The sequence below is a fragment of the Lynx rufus genome, unplaced genomic scaffold (genome assembly GCF_022079265.1).
Source record: "Lynx rufus isolate CCGP_SWC_20201006 ecotype Redwood Valley unplaced genomic scaffold, mLynRuf1.p SCAF_1, whole genome shotgun sequence".
NCBI classification, from domain to species: domain Eukaryota; kingdom Metazoa; phylum Chordata; class Mammalia; order Carnivora; family Felidae; genus Lynx; species Lynx rufus.
The window spans coordinates 56,974,978-56,999,826 of record NW_025814823.1 but is presented as its reverse complement, the minus strand read 5'-3'; the positions used below and the strand labels follow the sequence as shown (position 1 = coordinate 56,999,826).

Below are 24,849 nucleotides of genomic sequence, written 5' to 3'. Positions count from 1 at the left end.
GGTGTTATATGTAAGTGATGAATTACTAAATCCTACTTCTGAAACTATTATTATACTATATGTTAACTAACTTGGATTTAAATGAAAATTTAAAATAATTAAAAATTAGAAAATATAAAAAAATAAAAAAATAAAGAATAAAGAAAAATCTGGTAGAGATCTTCAAGTTTTAGCTTTGGGTCTTTGAATGGGAAAAGACCCAAAAAGCTTTGCAAGCAGTTTATTCAACATAGGTAAACTAAGATTTCTTTAAAATTAAATAGTGATGGGTGCCTGGGTGGCTCAGTGGGTTAAGCATCCAGCTGCAGCTCAGGTCATGATCTCACGGTTTGTGGGTTCAAGCCCCGCATCGGGCTCTGTGTTGACAACTCAAGGTCTGGATCCTTCTTCAGATTCTGTGTCTCCCTCTCTCTCTGTTACTCCTCTGCTTACACTGACTCTCTCTCTCAAAAATAAATAAACATTAATTTTTTTAAATAAAAATTAAATTAGGGGTGCCTGGGTGGCACAGTCGGTTAAGCGTCCGACTTCAGCCAGGTCACGATCTCGCGGTCCACGAGTTCGAGCCCCGCGTCGGGCTCTGGGCTGATGGCTCAGAGCCTGGAGTCTGTTTCTGATTCTGTGTCTCCCTCTCTCTCTGCCCCTCCCGCGTTCATGCTCTGCCTCTCTCTGTCCCAAAAATAAAATAAACGTTGAAAAAAAATTAAATTAAATTAAATAGTGAAACAAATAGCAAAACAGTAAAATTTGTTTTGATCACCTGAAATGCCAAAGAAAATACAGATATCAATAATGTTTAAGCCAAGTAGTACACATGCTTTTTATTTCCTATCACATTCTCAAAGTAGATGGGCCCATCTAAATACAGTGATGTTGAGGCCAGTAAAATATAGTGGAGACTGCTAAGAGTTTCTACTTCTGATCAGGTGAAGAATTAGAATTAATGTAAATAACTTTGTTAATGAAATAAATTTGCCACATGGTTATACTCTATTTTCTGAAAGATTCCATACCACAACTCTCTGAAACAACCTGAGTAAATAAAATATATATATATTTTGCTTTAGAAAAGCAAAGAAGAGCTATTGTCCCTAGCCCAGAAAACTGAAATATAGCTCTTGTCTATATTAGAGGGAAAACTACTGTGAGTAATGGGTACAAATTTAAGAAAAGTATCTAGATTGCTTACAGTATAAATTTTCAATTACAGGTCTTCATAGGCTTAGAGGTATTTTTAAAATTGTATTTATGATAAAAGATAAATATTTAAAATGAGATAATTACATACAACACTATATTCTCTATATCTAAAAAAATAAAGAAAAACATTATGGAATAAATCCAAGATTAAAGCATATTTAAAAAAATTTTTAAGGTTTATTTATTTTTGAGAGAGAGACAGAGAGAGAGAGAGAGAGAGAGAGCGAGTAAGCATGATTGGGGGAGAGGCAGAGAGAGAAGAAGACAGAGGATCTGAAGCAGGCTTTGTGCCACAGACAGCAGAGAGCTCTTGCAAGGCTGGAACTCAGGAACCATGAGATCATGACCAGAGCTGAAATCTGATGCTTAAATGACTAAGCCACCCAGGTGCTCCAAAGTATGTTATTTTTAAAGGTAATCATATTTGAATATTGCAAAGTATTACAAAGTTAGCAAATAAAATTACACTCTAGATTTATTCAGCAGTAAGTATTCACTAGTCTTTTTACTATATGTTTAACACTGAAAGTTTTTGTAAAGCAGAGACAAATAATTCTTAGTTACTAATCAAATAAAGCTCATAATGTAGATTGAGTAAACAGAAATAAATGAACAGTTTTAGGGCAAATAAATATATGCTGATGTAAAAGTTTTACTCTGCTACATACATATTAATTGAAAGAATATACTTGTGTTCTCAATAAATTTCAATTTACTAATTTAAAAAAGATAAAATTGAAGGCATTAGAACTTCAAATTCTGTTTAAAAATGTAGGTGTTACAAAGCACTGTTGCTTCAACCCTAATAATAAAAAGCTTGATTAGCTACAAAATTATATTTTTTTAATCCCACAAAAGAAGTACCAAATACAACAAGTATATAGGTTGGTATACAGAAGGCTGAGAGCAGAGAAGATTTGAGAAAGAGTTCCCTAAAGCATTTAGTGCCTTCCTTAACCCAGGCTGAAAGTAGTGTGGGGCTGCTCAAAGTTGGGACATCCCAGATACTCACTGATTACCTGCTACAGCACACTCAAGGTTACATGGGGACAACAGGGAGGACAGATTGTACCTGAATAGTACGTATAACCAGAGGTTGGGCTTGAGGGCAAAGAAAATTTCCTGGTGCTAGAAAAAGCTGGCAAACAGGCTGTAAAGCAGAAAGAACACTCAAATGTTTCAGAACACTGGGAAATAGGTTATAAAACTTGAAGAATTTTGTGTCTCTCTCTGGAGCAGAAGTTTTGATCCCAACATCAAAATATTTGAAGTCAATGGATGGTGACCTGAAAATACCAAAGATGTAACAAACCCCACATCCAGTTTTATTAAATATTATATTGAATCAGTTCTTTACACAATTTTCTTGACATAAAAAAAAGATTGTGTCCCTTTCTGGGGTAAATTATAAGACACGCATCAAAGCAAGTAATCATAAACTATGTACAAGAGTGGAAACAGTAAAGAGAAGAAACTGAAAGATGGCTTAACTGCTGGAGTTTTAAGACAGGGGACTGAATGAAACTATCACAAAAATGTATTAAAATGAAGTGGAAAGGGGCGCCTGGGTGGCGCAGTTGGTTAAGCGTCCGACTTCAGCCAGGTCACGATCTCGCGGTCCGTGAGTTCGAGCCCCGCGTCAGGCTCTGGGCTGATGGCTCAGAGCCTGGAGCCTGTTTCCGATTCTGTGTCTCCCTCTCTCTCTGCCCCTCCCCCCGTTCATGCTCTGTCTCTCTCTGTCCCAAAAATAAATAAACGTTGAAAAAAAAAAATGAAGTGGAAAAAGTGAATAGCACATGTAACTAATGATGAATTTCAGCAGAAAAGTGAGATTATGTAGAAAAAGCAAATGCTAGAAAAGGACAGTATCAGAAATGAAGTACTCTTATAATGGGCTAAAGAACAGACTAGAACAGACTAGATTCACAGGATAAATAATAATTTGAAAGCATATTGATAGAATTTATCCAAACAAAAACAAAAGGACAAAAATAGTGGTGGGGGAGGGGAAGGATTATAAATTCAGTATCTTTCAGTCCTGATCTAACATAAAACAAACAACAAAAATTAAAAACATTTTTGCTTTTCAATAGTTCTCCTAGAACCGACAAACCTCAAAAAAGCATATTTTCACATAACTAATTTATTTATTTTTTTTTAATTTTTTTTTCAACGTTTTTATTTTTTTTGGGACAGAGAGAGACAGAGCATGAACGGGGGAGGGGCAGAGAGAGAGAGGGAGACACAGAATCGGAAACAGGCTCCAGGCTCTGAGCCATCAGCCCAGAGCCTGACGCGGGGCTCGAACTCCTGGACCGCGAGATCGTGACCTGGCTGAAGTCGGACGCTTAACCGACTGCGCCACCCAGGCGCCCCTCACATAACTAATTTAAAAACTATGACTGGAGATTATTTTTTCTTAAAAGTGAAAAATCATTGGTGATATATATTTAGCTTACACTCTTCCAGTACAGAATTCTGTTTTCCTTTTCATCATGGAATTCTCATTAATGTTCATTTCCTTTATGTCCTTAAAGAAATATAAGCTAATAATTGCTAATTACTTAGTTTAGTAAAGTATATTCATGTTATTTTAAGGAAATATATCCCAAACTGATATTTTCCATTTCTCTTTAGAATAATTTTAAAGATAATATTGATACATATGATTAATATATTTATATATATATGTATATATATATATATGTGTGTGTATATATATATATATATATATATATATATATTTACTATTTTTTGAGAGATAGAGGGTGGGGGTGGGCAGAGGGAGAGAGAGAACCTTAAGCAGGCTTCATGCCCTGTGTGAAGACCAACACAAGGCCTGATCTCACAAATCCTGAGATCATGACCTGAGTTGAAATCAAGAGTTAGACATTTAACTGACTGAGCCACCCTGACAACACAATAACATATTATTTTATCTTTTTACTTTTAACCGTGGTTTGTTTCTTTAAACGTATGAAGTATGTCATTACTTTCGTTTTTTATATTCAAAGAAAATTATAATAATGATTGGTAGTAAAGACTTAATGAAGTAACAGTAGACTTAATATATGTTATTCAAGAAATATCTAGCAATGTCATCTACTTATTTCCTTTCAACTGAATCATGTTTCAAAATCAGAAAAAAAAAGTAATGCATCATATATTTTTTTCAAAGTTACTGTGAATAAAACACAGGGTTTCCATGATTTATCCAATGTTATCTATGAAGGTGACAGATTAGTGAAATGTTATTCAAACAATGTCTCCCTACTTATGTTACTGGTGACAGTTTATAAAGTTATAAATATATTTCAGTGCCATTTATATGTTCAAATCAGTAGGAAAGGTCATTTCTGTAGAAAAAGTCTAAAGTTTAAAGCCATATTAACACTGTCATTATAAATAGAATTCCTTTATAGTCCCTCAAAAACAGATTTGTTTATAATTATATGCAAATGTAATTAATGTATAAATACAGTGATATATAAAAGTATGAAAGTTATTCCTCAAGCTCAGTGGAATATCTTTTCTTTACCCTGACAAGGAACTTTGTCCAGTTTGAATATGTTTCTCTATGATTGTTTGATTGTCAGAAACTCTATTTCACAAAATGAACACCCTCTAGGGAATAAAAAAAGCAGAATCCAAAGAAAATTATGTCAGGATTTTTCAAGAACAACAAAAATAGAGGTATTTATGGGTTGCTTTTTTTTCAACCGGCATACAATGTTCTAAAATAGCTTTTATATTTTTCTTTTTAATTCTCTTTTCCTCTTTTATGTCACTTTTCTGTATTTGTATTTTGTTTGATTTTGCTCCAGCATTTTGTAAACACCTTATGGTACACAAGATTAAGGTATTTTGAACGTGTAAAAACAACCTCATAATAAAAACTAACATTAATTTAGTGTCTACTATATGTAAGATATTATTCAGCTATTTTATATAAATTAAATATTTTAATCCAATAAATGTATTCCAGATTAATAATAATAGCCCATTTTATAGGTTAAAAAGTAGAAAAAAATGGAGTTTAATTAATTTAAACATCTTGTTCATGGTTATTGCACCACTGAAGGGCAGAATCAAAATTCAAATTTCATTGTGATTCTAAAGTCTTTTAAGGGAGTTTAAAATTGACTAACATAGGAGGAGGATTCTGGGAAGAGTGCAGAGTAGGAAGCCCCAGGACTGTCTCCTCATCCTGACAATGACAATAATTACACCGCAAGAATCCCTCTGATGTAACTATTTTGGAACTCTGGAGCCTACTGAAGACTTCCAAGTGTTAGTGGAAGGCTTAGAGGGCAAATTGTAGTTAATTTCTGTCAATTTCATGCTTAGATCTGTAGCAGCTCCCATCTCCTACCTGCCAGTGTGGCAGGAGCCTGTCCACATTGCCGGAGCAAAAAACAAGACCCTGTTCTCCAAATATTGAGGATCTGGGCTTTGAACACTGTCTACTGCTTCTGATCTAAGGAGTGGAAAGAGGTGTGTGGCCATTGTTGTTTTACCTTCCCCAAATTGTTGCAGGCCCCTCCTCTTCTCACTGAAATGATTTTCCAGGTGATTTAAAGGCCTTTAAATCTTCATCCCTCATTTTTTTTCTTTTCCCATTTTAGGAGCCAGATATTAAAGTCTAGGGTATTCAAAAGCAACTGCATATAAGGCTGGAATTGGAATGTCATCATACATAACTAGGGAAAGGTGCAGGCTTTGAAAATACAAACTAAATTAATAAATCTTAGTCAAACTGATCAAGACTAAAAGAGAGGAAACACAAACTATTGATACCATGATGTACACAGATTAAATCACTACAGATTTTAAAGATATTAAAATATCTGTAAATGTTTGGGGTGGCCAGGTGGCTCAGTCGGTTTGGGGTGGCCAATTTCGGCTCAGGTCATGATCTCACAGTTTATGAGTTAGAGCCCCACTTGGCTTCTGTGTAAGGAGCCTGGAGCCTCCTTCAGATTCTGTGTCTCCTTCTCTCTGTCCCTCCCCCATTCATGCTCTGTCTGTCTCTCTCTCTCTCTCTCTCTCTCAAAAAGAAATAAATATTAAAAAATAAAATAGGGGCGCCTGGGTGGCTCAGTCGATTAAGGGTCGGACTTCAGCTCAGGTCATGATCTCACAGTCCTTGAGTTCGAGCCTGCGTCAGGCTCTGTGCTGACAGCTCAGAGCCTGGAGCCTGCTTCGGATTCTGTGTCTCCCTCTCTCTCTGCCCCTCCCCTGCTCATGCTCTGTCTCTCTCTGTCTCAAAAATAAATAAAAACATTTTTAAAAATTAAAAATAAATAAATAAAATTGTGGTGCCTGGGTGCCTCAGTCGGTTAAGCATCCAACTTCAGCTCAGGTCATGATCTTGCGGTTTGTGAGTCCCAGCCCCATGTTGGGTTCTGCCCTGACAACTCGGAGCTTGGAACCTGCTTCAGATTCTGTCTCCCTCTCTCTCTCTGCCCCTCCTCTGCACATGCTCTGTCTCTTTCTCTCTCTCTCTCTCCCTTAAAAAGAAATAATCATTATAAAAAAATGATAAAGTATCTGTAAATGTAATTTCATGACCACTGTATAAGAGTAAACTTAATAATTTAGAGAAAATGGATAAACTTCCTGAAGGACAAAAACTACAAAAGCTCATTCAAGAAGAAATAAACAAATAGTCTTGTATCTATTAAAAATTAAATTTACACTTAAAAAATTTTTCCCAAGAAGGGGCGCCTGGTGGCTCAGTTGGTTAAGTGTCCGACTTCGGCTCAGGTCATGATCTCGTGGTCTGTGAGTTCAAGCCCCGCATCGGGGCTCTGTTCTGACAGCTTGGAGCCTGGAGCCTGCTTCGGATTCTGTGTCTCCCTCTACCTCTGCCCCTCCCCCACTCATTCACACACACACACACACACACACACACACACACACACTCTCTCTCTCTCTCTCTCTCTCTCTCTCTCTTTCTCTCTCTCTCTGTCAAAGATAAATGAACATTAAAAAAAATTTAAAAAAATTTCCCAAGAAGAAATCTTTAGGACCAGATGGATTCACTAATAAATACCACTAATCATTATAAAGAGCTATTAACTCACTATCTAGAAAAAATTAAGTCAACATAGATCAGACACCACATGGAAAAACTCAAAGATTACAATGTCTAGAAAAAATAAGTGAAAAGCATTGTGAAGTTAGGTGAGACACAGATTTCTCAGATATGACACTAAAAACACAATCACTAAAAAACATATAGATTATATTTCATTAAAATTCCAAACTACTATTCTTTAAAAGACACTGCTCAAATAATGAAAAGATAAGGAAAATTGGAAAAAAATCATTTATAAATCATGTATCAAAGATGGGAATTCAGAATTTAAAAATAAAAACAAAAACAAAAAACTCTCACAGCTCAATAATAAGGGAAGGAAAACAGCTTCATTTAAAAAGAATGGACAAAGATTCAAACAAGTATTTCATCTAAAAAGCTATATAGACAATAAGCAAATGATCACATTCTCAAGACTATTGATTATTAAGAATATCCAAAGTCAACAATGAAACACTACTACATACCTCTCAGAATGGCTAAAATTAAAAAGAGCAAACATAAAAAAAAAGCGTTGGTTAGTATCAGCAACTGTAATCATCATATACTGCCGGGAAGAATAAAAAATGGAGGAACCAACCTCAGAAAGCATTTCTTTAAGTTAAGCATGAACCCGTTATTCTACTCCTACTTCAAGTGTAAATAAAACTATATGTCAGTGTAAGTACTTTCGCTCAAGCGTTTTATATGTAATAGTCAAAAACGGAAAACATCACAAATATGTGTCAACTTGGAAACAGATAAACATTGTATATCTTTATAATGGAACACTATTCAGCAAAGAAGGTAATGAACAGATACAATATAAGTGAATCTCCACTAGTTTTGCTGAGTGACAAAAACATACTGTATAAACTAGACATACTGTATCACATCATACATACTGTATCATTCCATTTATATAAAATTATAGAAAATATGAGCTAATCTACAGTAATAGAAAGCAGATCAGTGGTTGACTGGGGATGAAGGGGGCAAATAAAGATGTAAGGATGTGGATGTAAAGGAACAAAGGGAAACTTCTGGGGGATGAGTCATTGTCTTGATTGTGATGTTTTCATAGATGAATACGTATGCCAGATCCTGTCAAAATGTACACTTTACACTTGTGCATCTAACTGTATATCAATTGTACTTCAATAAAACTTGTAAAATTTTCAAAACAAGTTATATGCATATGAATGGAGGTGACATAAGTAGACTACCCACTCTGCTCTCAAATATGTTCATGCTCTTCTACAAAGATATGTTTCCTGTAAAAAAGCAATGATGTATGATAAAATGAGATCTGCTATTGGAATACAAAAATATAAATTCTAGTTCTCACAGTATTTAGTGGCACACCCTGAATCATTACCTTTATGTTTTTCAGATTCCCTTTTTAAGATTGGATCATAGCTATTTAGTATTTATACAATTTTAGTATTTTATACAATTTATATTTTTATGCAATTTATACAATTTACTATTTTTATACAATTTAAAATTGGAGCATAAAACTGTTTAGGATTTTTATACAAAAAAGTGTAAAATTTTATACAATTTTATACTGTAATCATGTTAAGGTCTTCCATATATTGGTATGAATTTCAGCATTTACTACTATAGTAGAAGAATTTTCATTTTCAGTGTCTCTATATATTCAATCCAGATTGTGTGTGTACATGTAATTTTATATATTATACACATATATATACATGATATACATATATATATGACACATACTGAATATTCCATTTATCCTTATCATTTTCTTTAAAAGCAACTAATGATATGCATGAATGATTTCTAGTTATCATGAAATTAAAAATAGCAACTAATTATTCACTTTTCAATTTTTCTTGTGTTTTTTGTTTAGCTACATTCTTGGCAGCTGAGCACGGAATATTAGCCAGGTACTTAAATTTTAGTCATAGAACAAGTATGTCTCCTCAATTATTCCACAGCATCACAAGAGACAGAGACAAACTAAACCTTATGGCTATCACTGAAAACTTTTTTTCACAGAAAAACTGAGAGTACCTAAAAAGAAAATAATTTTGTTAAAATGATATTTTTTAAATTTCAGATTGATTGGAACTGTTTAATGAAAGGGGATTTTATCACTATGGTTTCATCTGGGCATGACCAAAGTTTTTATTTATCTTATTACTCATAGTGTATCACATCCAAATGAGATGACAATGACATCCATTTTGGACTATTCTCAGGAATTGTAGTGTAGTATAGAGTATAACATACTAGTATGACATCAACTCTCTCATTGGTCATTTGGAAAGAAAAATAAAGACAGAATGGAAAATCTTTGTTATAGGTGATTTATAAAGGTTACCATATTTAAAATTACATCCCATTAAAATGTATTTTCAAATGTATCATATAAAGATATGAAAGATTGTTGGAAAGTTATATTTTGAATGTGAGATGTTATATTCAAATGTCAAATTAACTTACAAAGAGAAATGTATTTCTATGATTAAATGTACTGAAGTATGTGACCCTGTTTATGAAACTTATGGACACTCTAGAAATAGAACATACATAATATATACTCTATTTTTTTGAGAAACAAAATATAGCTAAATCAAATGAGAGATGTTTAAAAAAATACTTTTATTCCAAGAACATGTAAAAATATGTCAAGTAACCTATCTAATTTATAGCTTAATTTATAATTCAATAAAAATAAAGATTAGTAATTAAAAAAAAAGAATAAAGAAAGCAAGCTTCTGGGTACTTGGCTTAGTTAGTTAACCTTTCAACTGTTCATTTCAGCTCGGGTTATGATCTCATGGTATGTGAGATCAAGCCCCGTGTTAGCATGGAGCCTACTTGGGATCCTCTTCTCTCTCTCTCTTTCTCTCTCTCTCTCTTTGCCCCTCTCCCACTCATTCTCTCTCTCTCTCTCTCAAATAATAAATAAATGAGCTTTTAAAAAAAAGAAACAAAAAAGCAAGCTAGCAAGCAAACTTTTTAGGTTTCCTAGAGTTTTAAAAATAAATTCATTGATACTCATTGTCTTTTTCCCCTTATAGGGAGTGATGATTTAAGAATATGACTAAACTTTATCATCATTTTTAATAAATTTATTTTCTAAGAAACAAAATGACTAACATTTAATCATATTTTAAAAATACATGTATAATAAAAAATACATGTATTAAAAAATAATAGGAGCCCATTACATTTGGATAAAGCAAAATTCTCTAAAAAAAAAGTTGAAACTAAACTTAGAAATCCTTCCATTCTAGGGGTGCCTGGAAGCTCAGTCAGATAAGCATCCACATCCAACCCTTGGGTTTGGCTCAGGTCATGATCTCATGGTTGGTGAGATCAAGCCCCTTGTTGGCCTCTGCACTGACAGCACAGAGCCTGCTTGGGATTCTCTCTCACTTTTCTTCCCCTCCCCTTCCCAAAATAAATGAATAAACTTAAAAAAATAACAGAAAAGAAATCCTTCCATTCTAAGTGTGTCCACAAATCACTAAACAAAACAATTTGGAAAAAAAAAAAGTAATGTAACTTCACAACTCTGCTTTGCAAAAGCCAGTTAAAATAATTAGGAAAACCTTGAATATGTATGATTTTCCACTTGTAGAAGTTATATTTTAATATTAGGCCAGAAGTTAGAAATGAAAATCATATTTAATTATAATATACACTTATTTATTTATAAAAACATGTTTTATCCCAATCACATGCATTTATATTTATTTTCTTCTAACCTGGTATGACAGACCAAACCACCATCTTTTATTAATTTCATTCCATAACCTTTTTAAATGCTAGTGTTAAGTAAAGCTATCTATAGTGATAAAGTTCTATTATAACAGTATTTATTTCTAAAGTATTCCAATATCTTATGCATGAAAAATAACATTTTTAATATATATACACATATAATCTGTCACCAAAGTTTCAGATAATTCATATTTTTCATTCTATATTGTTCTAGAATTGTCGAATACGTACATAGTCAAAATTGGTTATAACAGCATTTACTAACTGTTGAACTTTGATGCGCACATAGTGCCTTCAAAATGCAAGCAACTCTTGGCCAAACTGTAGCAACGGACTTAATCAAGACTCAGCTCAGGGTGCTCCCCTCTAAAAAGTTTTCCCTGAATCTCCACCCAGCAAATATTCAGCTAAACCTCCTCTGCAGCACTCCATGAACTTGAACTTACACAAGTTATACAATCAAACCTGCAACTCTTGAGGACACTCTTCAGACCACATGTTATTCTCTCTGCCATGAAATAATCTGCTTGTGTATGGGACTGTTTATGATGTAATAATAATGTCTTCCCACACCTCCACTCAGTGCTTGCTGTAAGGGTGGTGCTCAGTAAATAGCTTGTACATTAAAACTGCATATACTAATTAAGGGATCTAATAATTAACAGTTTTCCCAAGGATTTTAAGAAATCCAAAGTAGTTCCATAAACTTGAAAAGAAAAAATAAATAAGAGCTTTTGAAACTAAAGTGATACTTGCCAAATGTAATATTTCAAACAGCTGATTGCAGTGGTTCTAAATGAAGCAAAACCTCCCTAATTCATTCCATTCCATATTTCCATATAAAGTACATAATTTCCAATGAGTGATCTGCTTTTGTTTTCATCTTTTGTTTATAACACTTCTAGGTATGATTTCTGGTGCCATATAGGTTTATTCATTTTTTAACTTGACAGCCAGTTACATAAGATTAGGGTTTATCTTTGTAACTGAGCCATTGTTACGTAATCATTGGCCTGCTAGACAATGGCATATTGGACAAAGTCAGAGATGAAAAAAATTATGTCAGATAAATGTATGTATCCAAAAAATGTGAACAGTCCATGTAATTCATGACAAAAAAGATCAAGTTTCTGTAGTTGTTTGTTTATAGAGCCTAAAGAATACATAGGAGAATGAAGAGTGATTACTTTACTTTCTAAAATTATATTTAATTTCCAGTTTTCTTTTCTGCTTTGCAATGGTTTGGACTCTATACATATTTGGCATATATTAATTTCTTCAGAAAATTTTGAATGTATAATATATGCCAGATACTCTGACAAATTCTTCAAGTTAAATATGAGGAGACATGGACATTATCCTTCAAAAATTCAGCTGTGCAGTGACTTGCAAGTTTAAAATCACCCGCCATACTGGTGTTCTTATTGAATTTCACAAGCCCTGCAATGAATTATGTAAGAAGAAGAACTTCACAGAGTTGTACTGAGTCTCATGACTGCAAAATATTTGGAATAGAAATAAAGTGCAAACTATTCTCCCATTTCTGCTTCATATCCCTATGGATTTCTGGCTTTAAAGATCATTTCTCATTTCAAAATTGGTACTACATTCTATATACCACCAAACTTTAATCATTACAATTTGATTTACTAGTATTTATTATCATGCAGGTACCACATATATAAACATCAGCATTTAAAAATCTAAAAAAAAAAATAGAACATCAACTAAATAGTCCCTTATGTAGTACATTTGATAACATTTCTGATTAAAAAGTAAAAATAAAACTATTTACTAGCCACATAATAAGATTTTTCAACTGAGGAGAAGCTTTGTTTTTACAATTTTGGGTCTTAAATTATTAATACAGAAGCATTTATAAGCATTATAAGCTTTGTAGATTCATTCTAGTTCAAAGTTAGAGTTCATTTTACATCATAAAAAGTTTCATATGATTTTACATATGAATTTACACTTAAAATGTCATGAAGAAACTGTACAAAATATTTTTACTTGTGCCTTTGGGTAACACTACTGTTACCAAATGCTACTGCATATGCCCAGCATTAACAGTAACTGTAAGGTAATAAGAGCTCCCAAACTGATTGTCACTTCTCTAATAATTCACAAGTAGAAACAATTCAGAAGCAGTACAAAGAACCTATAGATAAGTTTTTTTTTTAATACAAGAAAAAAAGTCTTATAATTTACATAAATGATTTCTTTCAAAGGTCACTTGCTCAGGGGCACCTGGTTGGCTCAGTTGGTGGACTGTCACACTTGATTTTGGCTCAGGTCATGATCTCATGGTTCCTGGGGTCCAGCCCTGCTTAGGATCCTCTCTCTCCCTTTCTCTCTGCCCCTACCCCTCACTCATGCTCTCTCTCTCTCTCTCTCAAAAAAAACAAACAAAAAAAACTCATGTGCTATACTAGTTAGAATTTTAAGTAACATAGTTATTTTCTTTGAACAAAATGAACTTTTATCTTTACCTTAGAAGTTCAGTAAGAAAGCAGGTATTATAGGGGCACCTGGGTGGCACAGTTGGTTAAGCGTCTGACTCTTGCTTTTGGCTAGGGTCACGATCTCACGGTTTTATGAGGTTGAGCCCTGTGTCCAGTGTCCAGCTGTGCGCCTGCTTAGGATTCTCTCTCTCTCTCCCGCTCTCTCTGCCCCTCCCTCACTTGCTCTGTCTCTTTCAAAATAAATACATAAAACTTAAAAAAATCTTTTTTAAATAAAAGATTATTTTATTAAATAATAAAAGTTAACCTATAAAGTTAAGTATTATATAAAAGGCAGGGAGAGTGGACTAGCTGCTTTTAGAAAGCATGACCAAATCCAAAAGAGCAGGAAAAAGGTATTTCCACTATTTTTGAAAAAGGAAAATAGTTTGAATCCATAGATTGCAAAGAAAAAAAAGACAAAAACTCTGTGCACCTCATTAGCACCAATGAACATCACTGCATGACCATAACTTATGTTAATATTTGTTGATATGACCTTGAGCCATCATGAAAAAGTATATCATGTTTAATTTATCCTTCTAGGTAGGGATAAGTGTCTCTACTTTTAAAAATATGTCATTAAAATATTCTACCAGGTATTTTTTCAAACATTTAGCACATCAAGAGAAAAAAAATTAGTCATCTATAAAAATTACTTTTGCAGAACATTTTATTTTGTCATAACCTCAGGTAAGTAGTATATTTGATTCTTTCATGTGACACACAGAAAATGCATCTCCTCAACACTGTGATGAGACCCAATGCACTCTACATATTTCTTGAATTATATGCTTGATTAAGTTTTAAGATCTGCACTAAACAGTTAATACACCCATATAATCAACTTACTGCTGTTTTTAGTGGCAGTGGTAATGACAGTGTCTAAGGACTCTTCATAGTGTGAGTTCAAATATGAATTCACCTTTTCCTAGATGAGATCTATTAACAAGGAGCAGGAATATACTCCTTAATATGGCCATTGAAGAGCAATAATGTTCTCCATTACTCCTCCATATTCTTATGTACTACTGTATTTCATTGACAGTAAGTTCCCACATGTTTGTGAATTCTCTTAGTGAATGCATATGCATTACAGATATTGCTTAAATATTTACTAGTTGCAAATCTTCCCCAATACAACCACAATACTTAGCATACATTAATTGTCATGGCTCAATGCTTATACATTTTATATCTTTTCTCAATTAGTTAAGTTTTATAGCTGTGCCACATTCTAAATTCTCAAGAGATTTTTTGACATATATTTTATTTAACAATTTTATTTAATTTTATATAAATAACTTTTGTTGTGTCAGGGTGCATTTGCAAATATCAATAGTTTACTACCCACTGAACACTTATTTCTGACCATGGGCTTTTATTCATTTTTGGTAACTCAAAAATAATGTACAGAAGACAGTAAGATTAATAGTTAATAAGTTCAAGAAATAATAGGAACCAGAAAGATAGATCTGGGGGAACTTTCAGTAAACACAAATATGTGATAATGCAGAGTTGAGTGTGGAGAAGAAGACCTAGAACAGGAAAATGAGATCTCTAACATTTGTGAGAACAACAAGAGAAACCACACAGAAAATTGGCGGGCTTTGGTTCAGCTGTAAGGTACACAGAAGCCACCCTGCATCCTAATAAGTGAAAAGCTGAACAAAATGAAAAACTAACAATACTTCCCAGATTCATAAGAAAGGGGAAGACAGTGCAAACTGCTGTCCTTAAGACTGAAGAGACAGGTGAGTATAGAGAGTCATGTCCTACCTGAACTAAGAATCCGGGAGTAGAAACTGCTGCTGGAACCAGAATAGGGAGGAAAACCCCAAGTGTAATCACCGATGGCTGGAGGCTCCGTGAGGACAACTCTGAGAGTTAAAAACTCCTGGGGAACCAATCAGAAAAAGCCTCACTACACTGTGAGATTTTCCTCCAGGAGGTTGGCCAGATTCCCACAGTATATACTGGGGGGCTGGGGGGGTGGGGGAGAACAGATCTCTGTACTTCCTTCTGGCAGGGGGAGGGGAAAAAGAACCACTTTGAAATAGGCCAGGAATATTCTTTCCTTCTTAACAAGGTTGGCCGTTAGGGAAAACTAGTCAGCTAGAACCTAACCTGCTGTGTATTATCTGAATCTAATGCACCTGGGGGAAAAGAAATACCCAACTCCAGCCTGCTTCTGCCTTCCACCTCGAAGAAGAAAAATATCCAACTCTAGTTTATTCTAGCCATCCTGTCTTGCGTAAGGTATGGGAAAAAACTGAGAAACTCTTATGAAGTTCACAGTACAGAGACGTTGGCTCGTTAAAAGAGCCTCCTTAATGGGACTATAGAACAACTTTCCTTCTCCCAACTCCTCACCACCACATTACTAATGGTCTATTTGCAGAAGCTCCTTTTACTCAGTATATTACATCTGGCTATCAGGAAAAAATTAGAAGGCATACCACAAAACAGAAAACACAATTTGAAGAGACAGAGCAAGCCTCAGAACCAAACATGTCAGAGATGTTAAATTAGCAGACTAGTAATTTAAAATACCTCTGATTGATATGCTGAAGGATCTGATGCATAAAGTCAATAGCATATAAAAACAGATGGGCAAGGTAAGCAGAGAAATGGAAATCCTAAGAAAATACTAAAAGTACTAGAGATTAAACACACACACACACACACACACACACACACACACACACACATTGGGGCACCTGGGTGGCTCAGTCGGTTGAGCATCCAACTTCGGCTCAGGTCATGATCTCGCAGTTCGTGAGTTCAAGCCCTGCGTGGGGCTCTGTGCTGACAGCTCAGAGCCTGGAGCCTGTTTCAGATTCTGTGTCTCCCTCTCTCTCTGCCCCTTCCCCACTCATGCTCTGTCTCTCTCTGTCTCTCAAAAATGAATAAGCGTTAAAAAAATTTTAAAAACAACAACAACACAGTAACAGAAATGAACAATGCCTTTCATGGGCTTTCTAGTAGACTGGACTTGGCTGAGGAAAGAATTTCTGAACTAGAGGATATACCGGTAGAAGACTTGAAAACTGAAGCAAAGAAAACAAAGTGAAAAAAACCAGAACAGAATGCCCAAGGAGCTTGGGACAACTACAAAAGGGGTGAGCATAGGTGTAATAACAATAAATGGGCCATAGCTAAGAGGGAAACCAGAATATGGAGTCATCGAGACCAAAAGAAGAACATCAAGAAGTACATAAGCAATACTGCCAGTTGTGACAAGACATCAATGAGAATAAGCCAAAAAGATATCTGTTAGAGAAAATGACAAAGAACATATTGATATCCTGAAGAAGATTGTTTTGGAGAAGCAGTAAGCAAAAAGGTCAGATTATAGTGAGTTAAGATTGTTTGGAAGAGATGAAATGCTGGCACCAAGCATTGCCCTATCATCCAGGTTACAGTTGCTTTTCCCTGAGCATTTTTTCCATCTGAAATAATTTACTTTGTACTACTGTCATAATATATTGAGAAACTTTAAAGTTCGTGCAAAAGTTCAACTCTTTAATTCTTCCTACTGAGGCAGAGATCTAATTACCTTTTTCACTTCATACATTATACATATATATACATATACACACATATATGTACTTAATATGTTATACATATATACATATATATGTGTGTATATATTATATATATATATACATATATATATAATATACATTTAGTATTTGATGTTGAAAAACCATCAATACCTCAAAGTTTCTGGATCCCCTCTATTACTCTTTTCCTCTGCTTGAAAATGAGCCAATTTGTTTTCTGAGATCATATCTTATTGGAATTATCTTATTAAGTGCATCTTCCAGAAACCAACATATGATATCATTCTTTTCTCCTTTAGATGTTTATTTGGTACATGATCTGCATCCTGAGTTATCTCTGTCAGCAGTTTTATGAATGTTGTATACTGCCTAACATGGATCACCATGAATCCATCCACTAAAACGATTTCCTTGAGGTCTGCATGCTGGTATTTAACCCAATGCCATACATCTACTCATTTTTTATTACACTATTTTATTTCCAGGAATAATTTTCTGTACCAGGTCAGATATATTAGATTGTTCTGGAGTAAAAAGCAGGCCCAAATATCTCAGTGACTTAAAAAATGTTTATTTTATAGTCATGCCAATAATGACTATACTGTCTTCATAGATATTCCTAAAAGAGAAAGCAAAAGATCAAGTAAAATTGGATAGAATAAATGATGTGAACAAAATCTTACTCTTAGGAGAACACTTTTATTTGGCTATTTCTGTTGAAGATCAGGATTTTGTTTGTTTAAGATGGAAAATATGTGAAGATGTTTAGATGCTGATAAAAAGGAATTTGGTAACAGAGTGGGAGAAGAAAGTGTCAGTGGATATGTACTGCTGCGACTTTGAGAAGGGTGGAAGGCATCTATCTGCTCCAGCAGAACAACGTCTCCAACTGCAGGTGATGGAGGCAGAGGAGATACATGCAGATGCACAAAGTTTGTAAGGCTTTTTGGGGACAGAAAAGTAAATTGTATCTGATAGTATTTTATTTTTCATTTAATTTTATTTTATCTTATGTTTTATTTTATTTTATTTTATTTTATTTTATTTTATTTTATTTTATTTTATTTTATTTTATTTTATTTCTTTATTTTGTATTTTGTATTTCTGTGACTAGTAAGCAAGATAATCTCCTGAGAGTGAAGGAAAGGACCAGTCTTTGGATGAAAGTTTTAAGGACAGAAAAAATCTGAAACTACAGAAGTAAAAAACAAGGCTAAAAAAGGATTCTGGCCAATAACTCTATAGATCTTTGTAATTAGAAACCATAAAGTAATAGGTGGGGAATATAAATAAATTTGTGATTTTCTTCCTAACTCCTAAGGAACTGTGCTTAGACTCAAAACAGTAGAGAAACTATACATATACAACCAAATGTGTAACATTATCCACCATGAAATACAGTGATGAGAGGAAAAGGAACATGAAATTGGACAATGGGGAAATTGCATTGAAGACTGGTCAAGGCATGGGATAGTCCAAGACGCAACAATGAGAATGATGCTGTTTACAAGCATGCTAGAAGGGTGAGTGATGGAAGTCGGAAAATAAAGTAGTTAAATTTTTGTTCTGTATACTTGGAATTATGATTTCTAAGTTGGGGCTACAGCAAAAGCAAACATTCTTCTCTAGTTGATAATTTAAATTCCAATAGCCGCACCATTTAGGCTACCGATATTAGGAAAGGTAATAAAAACTAGGCAATCAATAAGTATAACTTTAGCACCATGGTGGTAAAGTAGGAGCCCATTGCCCTTTCTCTCTTATTCTGTTATTATGTGTAGTATATTTTTCTCTGTTAAAGCAACTTTGAAATACTTCACTGTTTAATACTATTTAATAGATGCAAAATTTTCTTCTTACCAAATAAAATTTCCATACTCTAATAATAAGTTTTTGTCTTGACTAGTTAATAAAAGAACTTAAGCTTTTTTCACATGAACTAAATATATGAAATTAATATGCGAAAAAAATATATTTCAAAAAATGAAAATCAAAATTCTCCCTCTTTGACGGCATTTTAGTAAGCTCTTTTGAAGGCAAATATAGGCACTGAATATTTTCACCAAAATTCTGATGCTGTTGTGACTCAAAAAATACATTGGTTTCATTTTGGAAATATAGATAATTTTCACTGAAAACATATTAATGCACAAAATGCACTGTATTTTAATAGTGTGCTGTATTATATTAATGTTGAAAAATATGCAGGCATTAATTGATGTTTGCCTTTTGAGAATTTCAGAAAATTTGAGAAATGTAGTTGTATGTGTAAGTTTATGTTATACATATATCATCACAGGCTACAGTTTCCTAACTTGGGGAAAATTTCTTAACATATTTATATTGGCAAATAGCAAACTTCAAAAAGATTGTACTGGCCATCTTCTATGTATCCTCTCATATTTACTCTAGAAGTTTCTCTCTGCTGACTCACTGTCCTGGGAAACTGATCTAAATAAGCTGTATCAAGGATTTTCTTTGTCCTGGGCTTCTTGGTTTGATTAAAGGTAAATCTGCTAAGAGATTAGAGCAGGGAAGTGAATGCAGGATACTCTCTTATCTTTCCCCTGCAGGATCACCTGGGTTTGGCTGTGTCCCTCATCTGAAAGTTATGAACAATTCCTCTGAAGGTTCTCTCCCTTGGGGTTTGGTAACAACCTTCTCCCTCTCTTTGGGAGAATTACATCTCTGTTAACGCTAATCTCCAGGCTACTGAATTATGCCTTATGTTTTCCCTATGCCGTGCCTGCTCCCCTGAAATATTTCCCTTTATTATGCTCTTTTCAAGTTACACCAATTTAAATGTGCCAACAATATCCACCTGGCAAATTGACTAATACAAGGATATACTTTCTAAGATAATTACACTAATGTGGTATATTACAAAAATGTGGTATTGTAATACTAGATCATCAATTTTCTGGACATATGAAAATAATGACATATTCAAATTTCATTATTTTTTACAATATAATTTACATTTTTCCCCAGGCACATATAAGATTCAGTTTATTCTTTTTTTTTTTTTTAATTATTATTTATTTACCTTGAGAGCAAAAGTGCAAGCAGGGGAGTGGCAGAAAGAGAGAGACTACCAAGATGGTGTGAAACCCAAGACAGGTCTTGATCCCAAGAACTGCGAGATCATGACCTGAGCCAAAATCAAGAACCAGATGCTTAACTGACTGAGCCACCCAGGCACCCCAATACAGTCTTACTTAAACTTTAGTACTGAGTCACTAGTGATTAGATACATATATAAATAGATGTATAACTTGAACTACATCAATAACAGTGAAACTTTTTAAAAAGGAAAAATGTTAAGAATGTTCATTTAGAAGAATATATGATAGTCAAATGTTATTTTAACAGATTAAACTTGGGTCATGAAAGAATTCCCACTTATATTAATTATTTTTCTTTAAAACTTACTCCCTTTCCTATTAATACCATGAACTGAATGATCAAAACCATAAATAAGGGTGTGAGTCTAGAAATTTTCTTGTTCAGTTCTCTGAATCCAATTTTTCACTAAGATCTAAGTTGTGCACACCTTAACATTTCTCTTATACGTCCCTTTATATCCATCATGACTACCAATGAGTTGGGCCAAACTCATACTATCTCACAAATGAAATACTGCAACATTAATCTTAATTATGTCCTTCTCATGCAATAGTTGTTTAAATAAATGTTGAAATTAGTGAATTGGCTATCTTCATATAGCTCCCTATGGAGATAATAGTTGAGCCATGACTAGAAAGAGGTGAGGTATTTATGCCTATGGATTTTGGAGGCAAGAATTAAGAGTCAGTGAAATGGCCCTATGGTGGGAATACAGCTGGCATACTGAATGAACAGAGGGGAGTCCAGTGTGTGACTTTTGATTACATACCAGAGAAGATGGTAGATGGGGAGGTCAGAAGGCATACCCTACCACTGAAGGGCACATATGGATTTACATTTACCACTTCTGTTAACATTCTAATGACTATGACTTACATGCTCAAAAAATAGGCTAAATTTAGGCTATTATAATCTTTATCTGAATTGCCATTTACCAAGGTAAAAATGCTTTTGCTATGGACACACTGAACATCAGAGGTCACAGAGTATCAGAGTATTTACCTAGAAATAGAGTTTCTTTCACAATGGGTGTGTGTGTGTATGTGTGTGTATGTGTGCAAGAGAGAGAAAGACAGAGACAGGGATAGAGACAGCGACAGAGAGGGATTTTATATTGTTTAAGTTTAAATTGATCTGCTGTGGTTGAAGTCACAGAGGTGGGGGATAACTGCATGTTCATCTGTCAGTATTTGTAGGATTCACTACATCAGTCATTTTGTTTGTTCCAAATAACACAACACGATAACCAATTTATATATAATATTATATAAAATCTTGAGAAATTAAACCACAACTTTTCAAAATCATGTTAGAAAAGTATATCTAACACATATTTTAAAAGTGGGAGGTGCTGGGAGCCCAGTGGTATCTGGGGTCTTTCCTTGGAGAAGGTGAAGCAGCCCACGAATGCATTTTTGTTGTTGTTTTGTTTTTTAGAAACTGTTTAGTTTCCGTCAACCTTATTTCCTTTTTGTTTGCTCTGTAGAAAAGCAGCTTAAGACCATTCAGTGGTTGTTCCTACCCATTCAGTGGCCTGAGCAGTGGGAGCTGCAAATCAGTCTTCAGTGCCAGGCTGAGCACTCCAGTTTCAGTAGGAAACTACTGAATAGGCACAGAGGGCACCTGAAAGCCTTCACACCAATCTGCGACTTCATGTTGAATAGCGGTGAACTCAGGAGCTGGAGCCGTCCATTCACCCTGAAATTCCTCCTTGGTCACATCCTTTTCAGCAGCATCCTGCTCTTCCTTTTCAATCTCTTCAGGATCTCTGTAGAATTAGAGGTCAGCCATGACGTCCCATGGGTGTTTACGAAAAATGGTGCCACACATGCATAGAATTTCCAGGGGGCCAGCATCCACCACTTCAGACCCACCCAGTGAGCTCTCTTGTTGTTGCAAGGGGTGGCAATGTCCACATGGCACAGAGGAGAGTCCGTGTTACACAGAGCGAAGGTAGGCAGGTTAACATAAGATGCCTTTTGGTGCCTCGGTAGGCTAAGTGTCCAACTCTTGATTTCAGCTCAGCTGATGATCTCATGGTTTGAGTTTAAGCCCCACGTTGGGCTCTGTGCTGACAACATGGAGCCTGCTTGGGATTCTCTCTCTCTCTCTCTCTCTGCCCCTCCCCTGCTCATTCTCTCCTTCTCCCTCTCTCCCTCTCTCTTTTTTTTTTTTTTTTTAATTTTTTTTTTCCAACGTTTATTTATTTTTGGGACAGAGAGAGACAGAGCATGAACGGGGGAGGGGCAGAGAGAGAGGGAGACACAGAATCGGAAACAGGCTCCAGGCTCTGAGCCATCAGCCCAGAGCCTGACGCGGGGCTCGAACTCACGGACCGCGAGATCGTGACCTGGCTGAAGTCGGACGCTTAACCGACTGCGCCACCCAGGCGCCCCTCTCCCTCTCTCAAAATAAATAAATAAACTTTAAAAAAATTAAAAAAAAATAAAAGTATGGCATAGTTTATTTATTTACTATTTAGTTTTCATGAGTCAGGCTTTGCTTCATGATAATGAATTGTATGTGGTTTGTGCTCTAGGGAAAGGTCAATGGGACAAACGTAAGTGACACATCAAGAATATGTAATAAAATCTCAAAATGTAGATTATGTTACGGATAAAATTAAATGCCCCAAAAGAGTTTAAAGTAACAGATGGTCAACAAGAAAAAAATGGAATTCAGATAATTATTTATGTTATTTATTAGGAGATAGAATTTTAATCTAAATCTGCATATAAGGTACACAAATATGGCTGACAAATATAAGATTTTCTAAAGCTCATGGGACATATAATGGAAAATTTTTATATGCAAAAAAGATAGTGACTAATAATAATGTTACATGCATGAAGTCATTCTGAGATCATGTTCTAAAATGTAAGAACTTATAAATAAGAAAATCTGAGAAAAAAACAAAAACACACACACACAAAATCTATATCTATATCTATATCTATATCTATTATCTATATCTATATCTATATCTATTAATCAGATATTGCATCTGAAGGTGATTTTCAAATTTAATAGAAATCCTCAATCAGTTTGAGCACATGACAATGAAATTCTCTCATATGATACATATGTGATATATACACTTCAAACATTTAAAGTAACTATATTTAAATCTCTGAGACAATAATATCAATAATCTCAAAAAAGATGAATGTGTATTAATTATTTATTGCTGCATAACAACCATACCCAAATTTTGTAGATCTAAAAATGAACTTTAATTCATTTTATTATTATAAAATAATAAATAAATATTATATTTATTATTAATTTTGTTATTAATAAACCTACTAGCCCAATATGCTAACCTAATGGTTTTAGTTGTTCTTTTGGCTTCTGCGTGCTCACTCATGCCTTAGGGTTAAGATGGCAAGAATACTGCAGCCTGGCTGATCTACAATAGCATCCAGGTGTGGAAGTTGGCTGGCTGTCAGACAGATGGCCTTGTTCTCATGGCATGGTAAATATCCTAGGGAGGAATATAAAATACACAAGGCCTTTAAGGCCTAGACTTATATGACTCATTGATATTCTATCACTTCTGACTCATCATATTGGTCAAAGCAAACCATGAGTTTAGCCCAGATTCATCTGCAGAGCAAAACAGATACCACTTAATGTAAATATAAATTCAAATGGCATGGGTCATGAGATACAGGGAGAAGCCAATTTATCATGCTCTGCCCCATGGTCCCCAAAATTTACCTCAAGAATATCTAAGGAGACATCCAATCATGGCATCAAGTTAAAAATCCAAAATCTTATGATCTACATTAGTACAGATGGAATTGTTAGATGCATTATTTCTTGACCTGGGGACCTATGATTTAAGAAGACAATTGATCTGTCACCCAATACACCCAAGCTACAGTGATGAAACAGAGACAGGATAACCACAACAGATATTCATTCATCATGGGAGAGAATGAGGGTTACAAAGCAGTCACTATGGATTTCTATGGAGAAATCTGAAATACACCTGAACATATATTGCCAGGTGAGTGTATCCCAACAGTGAGAGTGTTACATGAATAGACCTCCTTTCTGCCTCCTGGATGTGTCTCTCCAGTGCACGGACTTAAGTACTCTTGATTTTTCTTTGTGGGATATTCTTTTTTGTTTTTTCAAAAATAATTTGAAGACAACCCCATTCATGTCTACAGTTCTCTAATTCTTAGGTATCAAAATCAAGCTAATTGAAGACATTAGTTGGTATTAAAATAAGTAGAAATGTATCATCTATAGGAATCTGTAACCAGAGTAACCAGAGTGGCCTGTACCTGGATTAAGTACTTAAAAAAATGTTTATTGTTCACCCTTAACAATGGCATGTAAAATTTATGTAAACTCAATAAAAAATAAATTTAAATGGTCTTATGTTGCCAGAATGTATGGGTTATAGACAAAATGATATGGCACTGAGATGAATGACTCTCTTTTGAGATAGTGACACTCTATCCTGGGAGATCTGGAGCACCACATACTCAAAACCACAGTGATGCTTTTAATTTATAGTTTCATCATTTCAAGTTTCAAATAGAAGCATATCAGCACACAAGAATGAAAGTTGATTTAGTATTGTTGCAGATGCTTTGGG

General features: G+C 34.5%; 1 pseudogene; it reads right to left on the bottom strand.

The window, feature by feature from the left end:
• Nucleotides 1-21,732: 21,732 nt before the first annotated feature.
• LOC124508653 (40S ribosomal protein SA-like) overlaps nucleotides 21,733-24,849 on the bottom strand; it is a 112,095-nt pseudogene continuing 108,978 nt past the window's right edge.